This window comes from Cervus canadensis, chromosome 4 (genome assembly GCF_019320065.1).
Source record: "Cervus canadensis isolate Bull #8, Minnesota chromosome 4, ASM1932006v1, whole genome shotgun sequence".
In the NCBI taxonomy this organism is placed as follows: Eukaryota; Metazoa; Chordata; class Mammalia; order Artiodactyla; family Cervidae; genus Cervus; species Cervus canadensis.
This window is the reverse complement of record NC_057389.1, coordinates 87,640,169-87,656,845: the sequence shown is the minus strand read 5'-3', so window position 1 is coordinate 87,656,845 and position 16,677 is coordinate 87,640,169.

Genomic DNA, 16,677 nt, shown 5'->3' with positions numbered 1-16,677 from the left:
TGCCCCGCCCTTCTGTGCGGCCCCGCCCCGCCCCCGCCCGCCCGGAAAGGACCGCAGTGGGGCCGGCAGAGGTGGGGGCGAGCGAGGACGTAGGCTCAGCCAATGGCAGCGCGGGCGGTGTACGAAGAGTCCAATGGAAGCAGATCGCCGCGCGGTGGGGTGGGGCCTAGGGCGGGGCCAGGCGGCTCGGGGGATTCCTCCGGAATCTCGAAAGGGGCCGGATGCCTGGGGAGAGGCCAAACCCGGGGCCAGTCCAAGAAAGGAGAGGAAGGAGACTTAGAGTCAAAAACAGAGATATGAGGACCATGGAGACAAAGCGAGCCAGAAAGAAAAGCAACAACTCTGTGGCTCTGGGACTGCCCCTTTCTCCCACTGGGACTCCGTTTAAAGTACGGCCCCGGGGAACCCTTTACTACATAATGACCAGGGAGTCCATTAAAAAATGTAGATAAAAAATGAAAAAAAAAATGTAGATAAAAAATGTAGATTGCTGTACCCTCCAGACGGGCTGAATCTAACCCAATGTTGAAGATACATCTTTCTGGGTTGCAGATAACTTCTCCAGGTTAGGTTTAATGCAGTCGCTACGCGGATGGACCCTGGAGATCCCACCAGGGGACTTCCCAGATCCAGGCACGATGTCCGTGGGAATGAGCCAGAGAGATCTGCAGGAGCCTTCAGGCCGCTGGCGGGTGGGGCGGTGGGGCCAGCTGGGGCCCCCAGAGGATGCAGCTGTGAGTCCTGGGAACAGGACCCAGGAGCAGCTCTCAGAACCCCTGCCGCTCCATTTCCTCCCTGAATCTCCAACCCCTGGATCCCAGTTGCAGCTAGGACCAGGGGGAGCCAGAGCAGGCTGCACAACCAGTGCAGCTTGAGTTCTGTCCTCTACGTGGGGCACACACAACCCTGGCACAGACTTCAGGAGGCAAAAAGAGATGAAATGTCTCTTTATCCCACCCTTTTTTTGGTTGTTTTTTAAATCAGGTGACTGAGACCCAGAGAGTGGAAGTGACTTGCCTGAGGACCTGCAAGCGAAAGTGGCAGGTCCAGGATTTTAACCCAGTAATTTTTGTCCCACCTCCTCCCATTCACAGCCAGGTACTAGTTTCTCATCCCGGACGCTCTGTATTGGCGTTCCTATGCACTGACATGGAAATAATAATAGAGTTTGCATTCTACTGTTGTGTGGAAATTGTATAAATCTTCATTATGTTGAATTGGTTCATAGTGATTTTCAGGTCTATTATATCCTTCTACAGGGGCTTCCCTGGTGGCTCAGACGGTGAAGCGTCTGCCTGCAATGCAGGCGACCCGGGCTCGATCCCTAGCTTGGGAAGATCCCTTGGAGAAGGAAATGGCAACCCACTCCAGTACTCTTGCCTGGAAAATTCCATGGACGGAGGAGCTTTGTAGGCTACAGTCTATAGGGTCACAAAGAGTCGGACACGACTGAGCGACTTCACTTCACTTCTTCACTTCATATCCTTCTACTCTTCTGTATATTCATTCTGTTAATTTTTGAGAGTTTGATATTGAAACTCCAACTAAAAATCTTTATCTACTTAAAAAGATAATTGTAATATATAGTGGAACTATATGTAACCTTGTTCTGCATTTTCCAAGTCTCCTATAAATATGTTATCATACTTTCATAATTTAAAACAATAAAATAAAAAATTAATTAAAATAATAAATTTTTAATAAAAAATTAAAAAATAAAGCCTACAAGCCCACAAATAAGAATGAATAAAGGGAATTCCTTGGTGGTCCAGTGACTAGGACTCCGTGATTTCGCAAAGGAGGACACAGGTTAAATCCTTGGTCAGGAAATTAGGATCCCACAAGCAACGAGGCCAAAAAATAAAAGAATGAATAAGAAGTGCCCAGGAGGGACTTCCCTGGTGGTACAGTGGGTAAGACTCCATACTTCAACTGCAGGGGGCATGGGTTCGATCCTGGGAAACTAAGATTCCACATGCTGGGCAGTGCAGCCAAAAAAGAAAAATGTCCAGGAGGATATGAAGAAATTAGAACCTTTATACTTTGTGATAGGGATGAAAAATGGTGAAACTTCTGTGGAAAACAGCTTGGTCATTTCTCAGAAAAGTAAACATAGAATTACCATATTGCCCAGCAATTCCACTCCTAGGTATATACCCCAAGGAGTTAAAAGGAAGGACTTTAACAAGTATATTTTTTCATAACAATTTTAATAGCAGTATGATTTACACTAGCCTAAAGACAAAATAACCCAAATGTCCATCGACAGAGGAATAGGTAAACAAAATGTGATCCATCCATTTGTTATTGTTCAGTTGCTAAGCCTTTGTGACCCACCCCATGGACTATAGCTCACCAGGCTTCTCTGTCCATGGACTTTCCCAGGGAAGAATACTGGAGTGGGTTGCCATTTCCTTCCTCAGGGGATCTTCCCCACCCAGGGATCAAACCCACGTCTCTTGTGTTGGCAGGCAGGTTCTTTACCACTGATCCACCTGGAAAACCCAATCCACCCATACAGTGAGATATGGTGGTGGTGGTGGTTTAGTCACTAAGTCGTGTCCGACTCTTACGACCCCATGGACTGTAGCCCGCCAGGCTCCTCTGCTCATAGGATTCTCCAGGCAAGAATACTGGAGTGGGTTGTCATTTCCTTCTCCAAACAGTGAAATATAATTCAGTCATAAAAAGGAAGGAAGTTATTCATGCTAACATGAATGAACCTTAAAAATAGGTTTAAGGTGCCAAACATAAGATGATCAACATTCGGTACTTCTTTGGTGGTCTAGTGGTTAAGACTCCTCGCTTTCACTACATGGGGCACAAGTTCGATCCCTGGTCAGGGAAGATCTGCATGCCGTGAGGTGCAGTCAAAATTTAAGAAAAAAAAAAAGATAATAAATATTGTATGATCCACTTATATGAGGGACCTTAAAGGAGAGAATCCACAGACAGAAAGTAGAATAGAGGTGACCAGAGGCTGGGGGGGGACAGGAATGGGGAGTTAGGATTTCATGAGGACAGCATTTGTGTTGTGGATGATGGAAAAGTTCTGGAGATGATGGTGGGGATTCACGACATTGTGAAGGCACTTCATGCCACTGAACTGTGCATTTAAAAAGGCTTACAATGGTAATTTTTATTATATATTTGCCATAATTTTAGAAAATGAATACTGTAACATCCCAAACCACTGAATTGTATGCTTTAAGTGGGCGAATTGTGTGATATATAAATTATGTCTTGACAAAGTTATTTTTCTTTTAAAGTGCCTAGCAGTATATCTGGCAATAATAACAATACTATAGTTGATGACTTCCATGGTGGCTCAGACCATAGAGAATCTGCCTGCCGTGCAGGATACATGAATTTGATCCCTGGATCAGGAAGATCCACTGGAGAAGGGAATGGCTACCTACTCCAGTATTCTTGCCTGGAGAATTCTATGGACAGAGGAGTCTAGTGGGCTACAGTCCATGGAGTCGCAAAGAGTTGGATACCACAGAGTGACTGACACTACTACTACTATAGTTAATATTTACTGAGCACCTACTACGTTCCAGTCACTGTGAGGACTTTACATACATTAACTCACCAAATTCTCACAGCAACCCTACAATGCTGTGATACCCTACAGGTGTCTCATTTCACAGATGATGAAAAACAAGTAACCTGTCCCAGGCCACTCAGACAGGTCAAGGCAGAGGTGGGATTAGTGAGTTGGGAGCAATGCATACAGCTCCTCTAGGTGGTCGGACATCCTTAGGGAGCGATGGTCTGAACAAACCAGGGTCTCTATCCGGGGTTGGAGGCTAAGCCTGGGACCAGTGACTCGGGGTCTAGAGCTTAGCTCAGAGTTGGGGCTCAGCGCAGCGTCGGGAGCTCTGTATCAGGGGTCAGTTTCAGCCGGGGAGCGGGGAGCCGGGTGGGTGCTCAATTTTGAGTGGGGGGCTCTATCCAGAGTACCAATGTTCGTAGCTGCGCGGATTCCGGCCGTGCCCAGCAGGGGGCGTGCTCTGCCCACAGCCAGGGCCGGCTGAGCTCTGGCTCTCCCCGGAATGGGTCGCCCTGGTGGGCGGGATACGCAATGCACGACACAGGGGCCCCAAGTCTAAGTCACCCCAGATCCTAGACCCACCCAGCGTCATCTGCACCCCGAGATCAGACCTCGCACCCGGCGGTGCTGTGTGTTTCGCGACGGCCGACCCCCTTCTCTGGGCCTCTCCCTCGCGCCTGCGCAATGGGACCACAGTAGTGGCGGGGGCGATGGAAGGATGGGAGGTAGGAAAGCCTGTTCTCCAGGAACCTCCGGGAGCCCCTTCTCCTCCGCCTGGCGGCTTCCCCGCAGCCGGAGCGCTCCAGGGGCCGATGGTGGCGGTGACCAGCGCGCCACCCTCCCCCGCTCCAAACCCAGGCGTAACTCCCACGTGCCGCGATCCATCTGTCCCCAACCCATCAATCTGTCCCCGCAAGACCCCTCCCAACGCCACTTAGGAAAGGGAGTGGGTGGTCGGACACAGATGGGGGACGGGAGGAGGGGCGGACCTTACTTGAGCCTCCAGACCAGGCCAGGAAGTCCCGTGGAACTTTTCCAAGGGCACTGAGCGTGGGAAGCTGTCTTCATCCCAGGGTCACGGGCTCAGCAGGGAGTGGGGGCTCAGGGCCCGTCTCCCCATACCCCCCACCCCCGGCCCAACTATCAGGGAAGCAGAAGGAAAGTGGGACCGCAAGGTCCTAAGAACCATATTTCAGCCCTCTGCCTGCGTCCCCCCACCCCGCATTCCCCGCATCTCCCTCCCCGTGGCAGTGAAGGAGCGCAGCAACGAGTCGGTCCCAGCGTTAGGATGTGTTTACAAGCTTCCGCCGCTCAGACGCCAGTCGGCCGCCTGCGTGTGGGAGGCGGGCGTCTGCGGAGATAAACGGTCAGGTGTGGGTCTGTGGGTACGCGGGTAGTGGGGGAGGGGAGGGCCGGATCTGCAGCTGCTTCTGAGGGTGGTGAGCCCCACCCTCCCTCCGTTATTCCCGGCTGGAGGAAGCTTCACTTCTTGGAGTCTCAGTTGCTCCATCTGGAAGACGGGTGCACAGAGTCACAGCCCCGGGCAATCATGACAGAGCTGTGATGGGAAAACACAGGCAGCTTTGGGGGCCCACAGGAGGTACCTGACCCCATCTGGCAACCTGGGTGGCTTCCTGGGGGAGGTGACAGCTGAGCTGAAAAAGAAAGAGCAGGAGTCAGTCACAGGGGAGAAACTGGAAGGAGAGTCTCTTTTATTCTTGGCTTACTGATCTTGGGCATCTCATAGGTCCACTCTGAGCCTCTGTTTCTCTTACTTTCTTCCCACCGCCCCTGTTTTTGGTTTTGTTTTTATTTTTATTTTTTAGCTATTCATTTATTTGGTTTGCTTGGGTTCTTAGTCCCAGCCTGAGGGATCTTCGCTGCCTCATGCAGGATCTTTTGCTGTGGAACAGGACTCTAGTTGTGGCCTAAGGGCTTAGTAATTGTGGTGAACAGGCTTAGTTCCTCTGCATGTAGGATTTTAGTTCCCCAACATCCCCTGAGTTGCAAGGCAGATTCCTAACCAGTGGACCACCATGGAAGCCCCTGAGCCACTGTGTCTTCATCTGTGAATCAGACTCATGATACCCACCTTGCAGGACAGTTGCAAAGACTGTCCTGAGAGGATGTAGGGATGTGCTCAACCCAGTGTGAAGATGGGTGATTATCATCTGCCCCCAGGAACTCCCAGGCTCTGGAGCAATAAGAACAGTAGAAAGGGCTGAAATGCTGATGATGGAAAGGCTCCCCAGGTGTGAACAAGGGAGAGGGGGTTAGGAAGTTCTAGGGGCTGACAGGGAAAAGTGTGTGTGCTGATGGGACCACAGAGACCTTCAGGACATCAAACGTTGGATATAAAAATCCAGAATTCAGGATTTTCTGGCAGTCCAGTAGTTAAGACTCCTTGCTGCCAAGGCAGAGAGCACATGTTCAATCCCTGGTCCAGAAACTAAGATCCCACATGCCACTCAGGTGGCCAAAAGATAAATAATAATAATAATAATAATCCAGAATTCATCCTGAGGGTAATAGGGAGCCTCAGAAGATGTCAGAGCTTGGGTGAGATGAGAATATTGGAATATCTCTCTACTGGCCAGTGGGGGTAGACAGCAGTGTGCAAGACTGGAGTTGGGGGGCAAGGAAGGAGGGGACTGTGGGGAAGAAGGGGGCTGCCCTGGGATGCCCTGCCCCCATTGCACCCCAGAGGGGAGGAGGAGAAGCTGTTGGAGATCTTGAGGAGGGTAGCCAGCAGGCAGCACCAGGGTGCAGAGGACCTGTCTGAGCTGTCTCTCCTGGGAGAGATAGTTGGGGTGAGGGACAGTTGGGAGGTCATTGGCAAGATTTGGAATCCAGATGTTTGAGGACATGACTGGAGGTGAGGATAAGGTAAAGGCAGAGAGAGGAGGGTAAAGGGTGGAGTTTGGGACTTAGCCTGTTTCCTCTGTGATTTCCGCCCCACCCCCCCCCCCACCCCCGGTCCCAGACTCTAGGGATCCCAGATTCCACAGTCTCCCCAGGATTTACCTCTTCCGGATCGTCACAGGCCACCTACTTCCCTCCCGGGGCTGTGTCAACCCCACATCCAAAGAATCTGCCTCCCCGCCCTCCCCTTACTCCCTCCTCCCAGAGATCTAGACTGGCCCTGATCAGCGAGAAGATAAGAAACTCCCAAGATCCACCGCCCTTGTTCAGATCATCACCTGCAGCGCTGTAACAGGGTCCTACAGACCTTATCCCGGAGTGCCCGTGCATCCCCGCCCCTCCGCCACCCGCCACCCCATCACCCTGCCGCCCGACAGTGTTCTCCTGGTTTGCCGAGGACGCACGGCTACGCCAGTGCTCATGCAGTTCTCTCCACCCTCAGAACCCTCCTCGCACCCTTCTCCTCGGCGGGTGAGATAGCTCCGCAAGGGAGCAGGTGTAGCTCCTGAATCATCACACAGACCCAGCTGTTTCTGGCTCAGACTGGAGTGACTTCCTATCTGTCGATCAGCCTCAGTTCCTTTTTTTCCTTTTTTTCCAGTGGGGTGGGGAGGGGGAGGGTGGCCATGGAGAACTTCTCTGACTAGGGATCGAACCCGTGTTTCCTACATTGGAAGTGTTGGAGTCTTAACCACTGGACTGCTGGGGAAGTCCCAACAGCCTCGGTTTCTTTTATCCACCGCCTTCACAAAGCTGACTTCCCGGAGGGGCTTGAAATAGGAATAATGCAAAGCATTTCAAAACTGCAATCGTGGGCTTCACTGGTGGTCTAGTGCTTAAGAATCCACCTGCCAGTGTAGGGGACATGGGTTCAATCCCTGGTCCGGGAAGATCTCACTTGCTGGTGCAACTAATCCCGTGCCACAATAAGAGAAGCCACCACAATGAGAAGCCTACACATTGCTCAGAAAATAGTCCCCAATCTCTGCAACTAGAGAAAGCCTGTGGGCAATAAGGAAGACCTAGCACAGCCAAAAATAAAAATAAATAAATATATCTTAAACAAAAAAACTGCATCGTGCAATTCTAAAAGGGAGTGAGCACTCAGTGCAATGTGGGATCCTGGATTGGAACCTGGAACAGAAAAAAGGACACTCATGGAATAAAGGGAGACATCCAAAGGACATCGGGAGCATCTGTGCATCTTAGCGTGCCCAGGCTGCTTTGTTCATTGGGACAGATGTTAAGGTTTTAACATTAGGGAAAGCTTAGTAGAAACTGTCTGTACTATCACCACAACTTTTCTGTAAGTCTAAATTATGCCAAAAGAGAAAAAGAAAGGCAAAGATCAGGGGGCCGTGAGTGCTTTTAGCAGAGCACTGGTGTGGCTGGGGTGGGGAGGTAGGTGTGACTCTGAAATTCATCAGATGATTTCTCTCCTGTCCTGGCACACCCTCAGTTTTCAATGTCAGCTGCTCCTCTGGGACCTCCAGGCCTCCCCACAGCCCCTGATCTGCCAGTCCATGTCCTGACATGTCTCTGGTGTGGGGTGGATATGAGGCTGGAGGTGGCCTGTGTGCACACACGAGAGCGTGTCACATAGCTGGTGTGTATGTCCCCGTGTCTGTGCTGTGCCTCCAAGCTGACTTCCGCACTTGGCTGTTGGCAGGAGGGCCTCAATTCTTTGCCACTTGGCATCGCCATGCGCTGCTTGAGTGTCCTTTCAACATGGCAGCTAGCTTTCCCCAGAATGGATGATCAGAAAAAGAGCAAGAGGGAGCCAAGAGAAAGCCCTGGCTTTCTGTGTGTGTGACCTCATCTCAGAAGTCACACTGTCACTTCTGCCATGTTCTATTTTTTAGAAGTGAGTCACTCAATTCAGCCTACACTCAAGAGGAGGGGAATTAAGCTTCACTTTCTGAAGGGAGGTGTGTTAAAGAATTTGGGGGTATTTTAAATTTATTTTTAAAAGTGACTGTGTATTTTAATATTTTTATTTATTTATTTGGCTGCACCAGGTCTTAGTTGCAGCATGTGGAATCTTTAGTTGCGCCATGCAAACTCTTAGATGCGGCTTGTGGGATCTAGTTCTCCCACCAGGGATAGACCCCAGGCCCCCTGCATTGGGAGTGTAGAGTCTTAGCCACTGGATCACCAGGAAAGTCCCTGTGGGCATATTTTTAAAACGCCACCACCTCCCAGATAAACTACCTGCAGCCTTGCCTTGGTGTCTGCTCAGCACTGGTAGGAGAGTAGAAAATTAGATAGAGAAGTCAGTTGATACATGGTTTGTCATGAGCCACTTGAGGTTCAGTCGTGCCGAGCTTCTGGAAGACAGTGTAGACTACCCCACAGAGTTGTTCCACCCCAAGAGCGAGGGAGCTGGGACAGTCATCCTCCAGCCCTAAACCAGCATTGCCTGAGGGCTGCTGCCAGGAATGTTGGCTGTGGGCAGAGTGAAAACTCCAGGATGAGCCTTATAAGTGTTTGCCAGTGCCGCGGAGACATAGGGCTCCAAGGGCATCTGCTGTAGCACACAGCTCAGTATTAGTCAAGGGGAACCTGCCCTGGGACGTGATTGATAATTATAAGACAGGAATCTCTAACCTGGGGAAACAAGAGCTGGGAGCTGCTAAAGATCAGCTGAGAGGTTGGTCTGCTGGACACAGAAGTCAATGGAGGACAGCAGAAGCAAGGCAGAGAAGGAGACTGAGTTCTGAGGCTTTTGATCAAACTATGCCTGAAGGCCCTGGACGTTCTAGCATCTAGAACCTGTAGATCCAGCCAAGGACATCGTCTTGGCACTTCATAGGATGTATGCATAGGGTAGCGGGCAGGAGCTGTGAATCAGGGAAAAGGTTTGTAGCACTATAGACCTCCAGAATAAAAAACCTTAAAACTGTCTTTATTCATTTCATTTTCACACTGTAAACTCCCTTTCTCTTTATGTGCCCAGCCCTGTGCTAGGAGATTACAGAGCCAGAGTGTCTTCATTCTCCAGACGTAGGCTTCAAAGACTCCCCACTCTTGGGGAAAACAGAGCTCTACTCAGACTCTTCCTGCAGAGGGAGGCTCCAGAGTTCAAGTAGTAGAAGGGAGAAAGAATTTGCCTGTGAATGTCCCAGTGGGCTGCATGGAAGCGGGGGCATGGGAGCTAGGGTTTTGATGTTTGAATAGGAGTTTTTGAAGATAAAATAGAAGCAGAAAAGGAGAGTGTTCCAGGAAGAGGGGACATCCCAGGCAAAAGGCTTAAAGGTGTGAAAACAGCAATTCACTCACAATGGTTGAGTTAAAGGATCCACAGGAACCATAGAAATCTTGACCTGAGATTTAATCTCAACACAAAAGGGAGCCTCAAAGGAGTTCCAATGGAAGTAGAGCCCATAATCATTTAGGGGCTCTAAATGGGCACCAAGTACAGCCCATAATCACCGTGAACCCATAATCATTTCTTTCCTGAACAAACCGTCATTAGATGGGTTCAAATCCCTGCTCTGCCAGCTACTTGCTGTATGACCCGGACAAATCATTTGTGCTCTCTGAGCCTCAATTTTCTCATCTATACAATGAGCACTTAGTGTGCTGGGCCTGGTATTGGCTGGAAGTACAGTCTCTGGGGACAGAGCTGGGGACAGCCTCTGCTCTGGGCAAGCTCACAGCCTAGAAACCGGGGCTGCTGCTGTGAGCTGGGCACTTGAGGATGATCTTCTTGTTTAATCTGCCCCGTGAGGACTTTCCTGGTGATCCAGAGGTCAAGAATCCACCTTCCTATACACAATGGAATATTACCCAGCCATTAAAAAGAATACATTTGAATCAGTTCTAATGAGATGGATGAAACTGGAGCCCATTATACAGAGTGAAGTAAGCCAGAAAGATAAACACCAATACAGTATACTAATGCATATATATGGAATTTAGAAAGATGGTAACGATAACCCTATATGCAAGACAGAAAAAGAGACACAGATGTATAGAACAGACTTTTGGACTCTATGGGAGAAGGCGAGGGTGGGATGATCTGAGAGAACAGCATCAAAACATGTGTAATATCAAGTGTGAAACAGATCGCCAGTCCAGGTTGGATGCATCAGACAAGTGCTCAGGGTTGGTGCACTGGGATGACCCAGAGGAATGGGATGGGGAGGGAGGTGGGAGGGGGGTTCAGGATGGGGAACACATGTAAATCCATGGCTGATCCATGTCAATGTATGGCAAAAACCACTACAATATTGTAAAGTAATTAGCCTCCAACCAAAAAAAAAAAAGAATCCACCTTCCAAGCCAGAGGATGTGGGTTTGATTCCTGGTTGAAGGAACTAAGATCCCACATGCCATGGGATGTGCCCCAACGAAGACCCAGTACAGTCCAAAAAAAAAAAAAGTCTGTCCGTGACCAGGCACAACTTCATCCACCGCTCTCTTTCAGGTGCAGTCACATCACCACATCATCCAGAACTTCTCTCCTCTCCAGGCCTTTGCCCATGCTGAGACTGCTGCCAGATACCCTCTTCTGCACCCCTTGGCCTGGAGAACTGTTCACTCCCCAGGGGTCATCTTAGAAGGGGCTTTTTTCCCTGATCTCCCTCCCCAAGCTGAATCTAGTCCTCCGCTGGGGTTCACAGAACCCTAGGTGCCCCCTACCACAACCATAGTCCCCCAGTATTTTAGCAGCCCAGTGACATGTCTGTCTCCCCCAGCCTGAGAGCCCTGGGAAGGCAGAGCTGGGTCTATCTTGTTCACTCCTGTGTCCCTGGTGCCCAAAACAGGGCTTAGTACACAGTAGGCACTCACTAAATATTTGTTAAGTTCCTTAAGGAGACTTTTCTTTCCACTTTGTGGCTGAGAAAGCAGAGTCCAGAAAGGACTGGTCTAGAGTTTCAAAGCGAATGAGCCTGAACTAGGATTCTAACTCAAACCTGCCTAATTTCCGATCCTGCTTTCCCGCATTCTGGGCACTTCTCGGGGTCCTCTGACTATCCTTTCCCCCATCTGACCAGCCTCTGGGTCCCTACTGTTTCTCTAAGATCCTCCCCCTAACAGCTCCCTGCAAGACCCCTGAGAGTCAGGGCAACTGGGAAGGCTTCCTGCAGCAGGGGTCTCCTGGGCAGCGAAGTGTGCTGGGGGTGCGTCTCACAGCCTGTGGGGTGTGATGTTTGTTCATCCTCACCTCTCCGGCAGACACGGGGCGCAGGTGGGAAATCTATTTCCACCGCTGTCCTTACACCCACCCGTCTGTCTTGGTGACTTCATCGGGGCCTGAGCTGGGGGTGCCGCTGACCTCATCCTCCCACCTTCGGGAGGGTGTGTGAGCATAACCTTGACACCCTAAAATAACTCAGCGGCAGCACACCCAGCCGGAATCTGGGACAACAGGCACCTTCTGCGCGTTATCTCAGAGTCCCTGCCGCAGCCCCAGGAAGAAGGAGTTGTTATGGTCCATCGTTAGCAGATAAAAACTGAGCCCAGAGAGGGATTTCACTCGCCTGGGGATACAGAGCAAATGAGAGACAAAGCTGGGACTGGTCTCCCCTCGGCCATTGCGCTTCCTCTTCAATGCATTTTCCCCGCGCCTGCTAGAGGGCGCCCATGAGCACCTGAGTGAGGCCGCGCGCCTCCGCTGCCCACAGCCCTCTAGGTCTTCCACCTCCCGGAGGTCAAAGCCCAAGCTTTTTGCTCCTTCACCCTTCCCCTCCTGGAGAAAAGACCTTCCGCCCGCCAGTGGGTTGTGATCATAGGAAGTCCTTCCTCTTTCTCAGGACTCTCTTTTTCAATCTGTAAAATGGGCAGGTTGTTGTTCAGTCGCTCAGCTGTGTCCAACTCTTTGCGCCCTCATAGACTGCAGCACACCAGGCTTCCCTGTCCTTCACCATCTCCTGGAGTTTGTTCAAACTCATGTCCATTGAGTCAATGATGCCATCCAACCATCTCGTCCTCTGTCATCCCCTTCTCTTCCTACTTTCAGTCTTTCCCAGCATCAGGGTCTTTTCCAATAGCCAAAGTATTGGATCTGTGATAGGGTTAAAGTGAAGTCGCCCAATCATGTTCAACTCTTTGCAACCCCATGGACTGTAGCCTGTAAGGTTCCTCCATCCATGGGATTTTCCAGGCAAGAATACTGCAATGGGTTGCCATTTCCTTCTCCAGGGGATCTTCCCAGCCCAGGGATTGACCTGGGTCTCCAGCACTGCAGGCAGACTCTTTACCGACTGAGCTATCAGGGAATCTCTAATATAGGGATCTGTAAAATGGACAGGTAATATTTCACAAACCTGCGCCAATGACTTCTTACGTATTCCATTTTCCCTATACCCATAAGTGTTTGATTAATATTTTCCTTTATACCCGCTCACATTAAAACATCAATACCTGTATGGATTTTTTTAAGGTTTTTTTAAAAAGTGTTTGTTGAATTTGTTACACTATTGCTCCATTTTATGTTTTGAGGTTTTGGCTAGAAGGCTTGTGGGATCTTAGCTCCCTCGACCAGGGATCGAACCAGTACTTCCTGCGTTGGAAGGCAAAGTCTTAACCACTGGACTGCCAAGAAATTCCCTGTATGAGTTTTTCAAAGTTCTTTTCTCTTAATCACAAACATAAAGAAAGATCAGCATTTCTCATCATATCTAGAAGGTAACTGAAAATCCAATTTAATCTGAATCTCATTGGTTACTGATGCCTGCAGGATCCTGTGACGGGATTAGCAGGTAGAAAATGTGTTACAGACACCCCCTCCCCCAGGGCCCAACTGAGACTTCGGGAAGATGGAAATGACGTTTAAGAATAGTCTCTTTGCAACTGGAGTTTGAGGTTATTTCTGCTGAGCACCCTCTGAAGTCATGTTGTTCTTGAACAAGGGGCATGCAGCTCTGGGCAACACTGACCCCCCATTCTAGGGTCAGGTGCCAAGATATCGCTCCCTCAGGCAGATTCATCCTAGTAGCAAACATCAGATATTCTGTCTGCTTCCCTGACTGTATTTTCTGTCTCTCTCAGTAGAACTTATGTTTCACAAAGGCCAGAATGGTTGTCTGCCTTGTCGCCTGCTGTCTTCAGTACCCAAGACAGCTTGGCATACAGTAGGTGCTCAATAATGTTGGTGGAATTAATGAATGTACCCATGTCTGCATCTCTTTGTGGCTGGCAGGATAATAATTCCCCCTCAAAAAAGAGGTCCCCATCTTAATCCCCACAACCTCTGCATATATCACTTTATGTGGCAAAAGTGACTTTTTGCAGATGCAATTAAGTTAAGGATCTTGAGATGGGGAGGTGAGCTAGGATTACCTGGGTGAGCTCAGTGTCACCCCAGGAGGGACGCAGAAATGCCAGAGCCTGAGAATGAGAAGTGATAACAGAAGCAACAAAGGCAAAGTGAGAAAGAGAGCAATAGTTTGAGAGAGACATGATCAGTCTTGGCTGGCTTTGAAGATGGAGAAAGAGGCCATGGACCAAGGAATGCAGGCAGTCTCTAGAAGTTGGGAAAGCCAGAAAGTGGGTTCTTTCCTAGAGCCTTCAGAAGGAGTAAAATCCTTAATTTCAGTTCAGGGGAGCTCAGGATGGAACCCAGTGGAAAGAGAAGAGGAGTCAGGACCGGGGAGAGCTGTACCCAGAACTGGTGTCCACTCAGCCAGTATTTACTCCCAGGCATTGTTCTGGATGCTGGGACTGCAGCAGTGGAGGAAACAGAGATAAATCCCTGCCCTCAAAGGGCTGACATTCCAGTGGGGAAGACATATAATCAACAATCCAATAAAATGCACAATACAATGGCAAGTTCTCTCATCAAACACGAAGCCGATTGCTGGAGGGACAGGGTGATTATGCAAGGCTTCTCTGAGGAGATGACATTTGAGCAGAGACCTAAAGGAAGTGAGGAGGAAGCTGTGTAGATATCCGGGCAGAGGCAACACACGTGCAAAGGCCCTGAGGCATTAACTCTGGTGAGCCGTGGATTTGGGAAATGATGGAGGAGAGTTGATGTTGCCGAGTGCATCCAGCCAATGACCCACTGATTCCATATTTAGTCATGGTCCTCAGAGAAACACTTGACCTAATACATAAAGAGAGGTGTGTGTGCTAAGTTGTTTCACTTGTGCCTGGCTCTGCATCTCTGAGGACTGTAGCCCACCAGGCTCCTCTGTCCGTGGGATTCTCTAGGCAAGAATACTGGAGTGGATTGCCATTTCCTTCTCCGTTAATCAGCTATACTCGAATAGAAAAATAAAAGGTTTAATAATAATAATAATAAAGGAATTTCATATAACTAAAACAACAACAACAGAAAAGCAGGAATTGACCTAAAAAATCCATTGAGTAAATTAGGGCATATTCTAACAATGCAATAGTGTGGAATAGGCAAAAAGGACATAATTAAATCCATACAATAATGATTTCTAGGGACTTCCCTGGTGGTCCAAAGGCTAAGACTCCATGCTCCCAATGCAGGGGGCCTGGATTCAATCCCTGGTCAGGAAACTAAGATCCCGCATGGCACAACAAAGACCTGGTACAGCCAAATAAATTCATTAAATAAATAAAAAGAATTTTTTAAAAATAATGATTTCTAACATTTATTGAGCACCTACTAAGTACCAGGTACTGTGCTAAGCACGCTATGTGTGATAACACATAGTAACTCTTAGAAAGCAATCCTGAAACGACTACTAAAAAGTACCCACTAAAAAGAAGAGAGTATTAGTATCTGTATTTTTCCAAATGTAGCAATTTTAAAATAAGTCCATGAATTCTTTGACAGTTTATTCAAGAGGTGGAGCCCAATCCTCCTCTTTCTGAGGGTGAGTGGACCCAGCGACTGGCTTTTAATGCATAAAATAAGGCAGGAGTGACTAGGATGTAAAAGGCTCTCTGGCTTCCTTCTTGGTGTCTTTCTTGGATCACTCAGTGGATGGGGGCAGGTGGGGGGAGCCAGCCACCATGTTGTGAGGATGCTCAAGCAGCACTATGGCAAGGTCCATGTGGAGAGGAACTGAAGCCTCCTGCCAACAGCGGTGTGCACGGACTGCCTTGAAAGTGGCTCCTTCAGCCCCAGTTGAGCCTTCAGATGATGCACCCCAATCAATGTCTTGACTGCAACCTCATGAGGGACCCCAACCCAGAACCATCTGGCTAAACCACTTTCAGATTTCTGACCCTTAGAAATGAGACAATAATAAGTGTTTATTGTTTTAAACTGTTACGTTTCAGAATATTTCATTATTCTGCAATAGATGGTGAGGAAACTGAGACACAGAGAGGTTAAGGAACTTTCCCAAAGTCACAGAGTCTTCACATGGCAGAGCTTGAATTCGAACCCAGGCAGTCAAAAATACAACATTAGTAAAATAATAATAATAAGTTGCACAATTATATATGCCACGAGTACATTAATGTCTTTTTTTTTTTTTTCTCCCAGCACTGCACAATTTGTGGGATCTTAGTTTCCCAGCCAAAGATTGAACCCAGGCCCTTGGCAGTGAAAACACAAGAGTCCTAACCACCAGACCACCAGGGAATTCCCTGCATTTTTTAAATGCACAAAATAATCCTATTCACTGTTCCTAGATATAAGTGTGCTTGAGAGAACATACAGATATAAGCACTCCCACATTTTGTTTGTTTCTTAAAAAATGAAAAATGACCTGAAGCAAATATGACAAACATTAACCATCATTGTCAGCCCTGGGTGGGAGACACACAGGTGTTTGCTATATTCATCTTTGCACTTTTCTCAAAATGAAAAATAAATGATTATAAGGAAGAGAGAAAGTCAGTGGTGGAGGACTTAAATGGGAAGGGAGCAAGTGGAAGGAGGTTCCAGGCAGAGGCACCAGCTTCACAAAGGCCTGAAGACCGCAGTGAGCTTGGTCTTTTGGGGCAATGAGGAAACCTAGAACCTCTCATTCTACACCCTGGTGGCACCTTTGGATCATGTACCCACCCCCCACTTCAGACCAATTAACTCAGAATCTGAGGGCAAGCAGGGGCAGGGTGGAGGACAATGGCAGGGTTTAACATGTCCCAGGTGATTCTAGCATGCGCACATTGTTAGGAACCACTGAATACACAGTCTAGTGCAGTAGCCACTTAATACTTGTTTGCTGAGAGTCATAGAGAAGCTGAGGGGGATGGACAGGCCTCTGCCAGCCTGTCATTTGGACTTGGGAGAGGCCATCATCAACCTAAGAGAATTCCAGGTG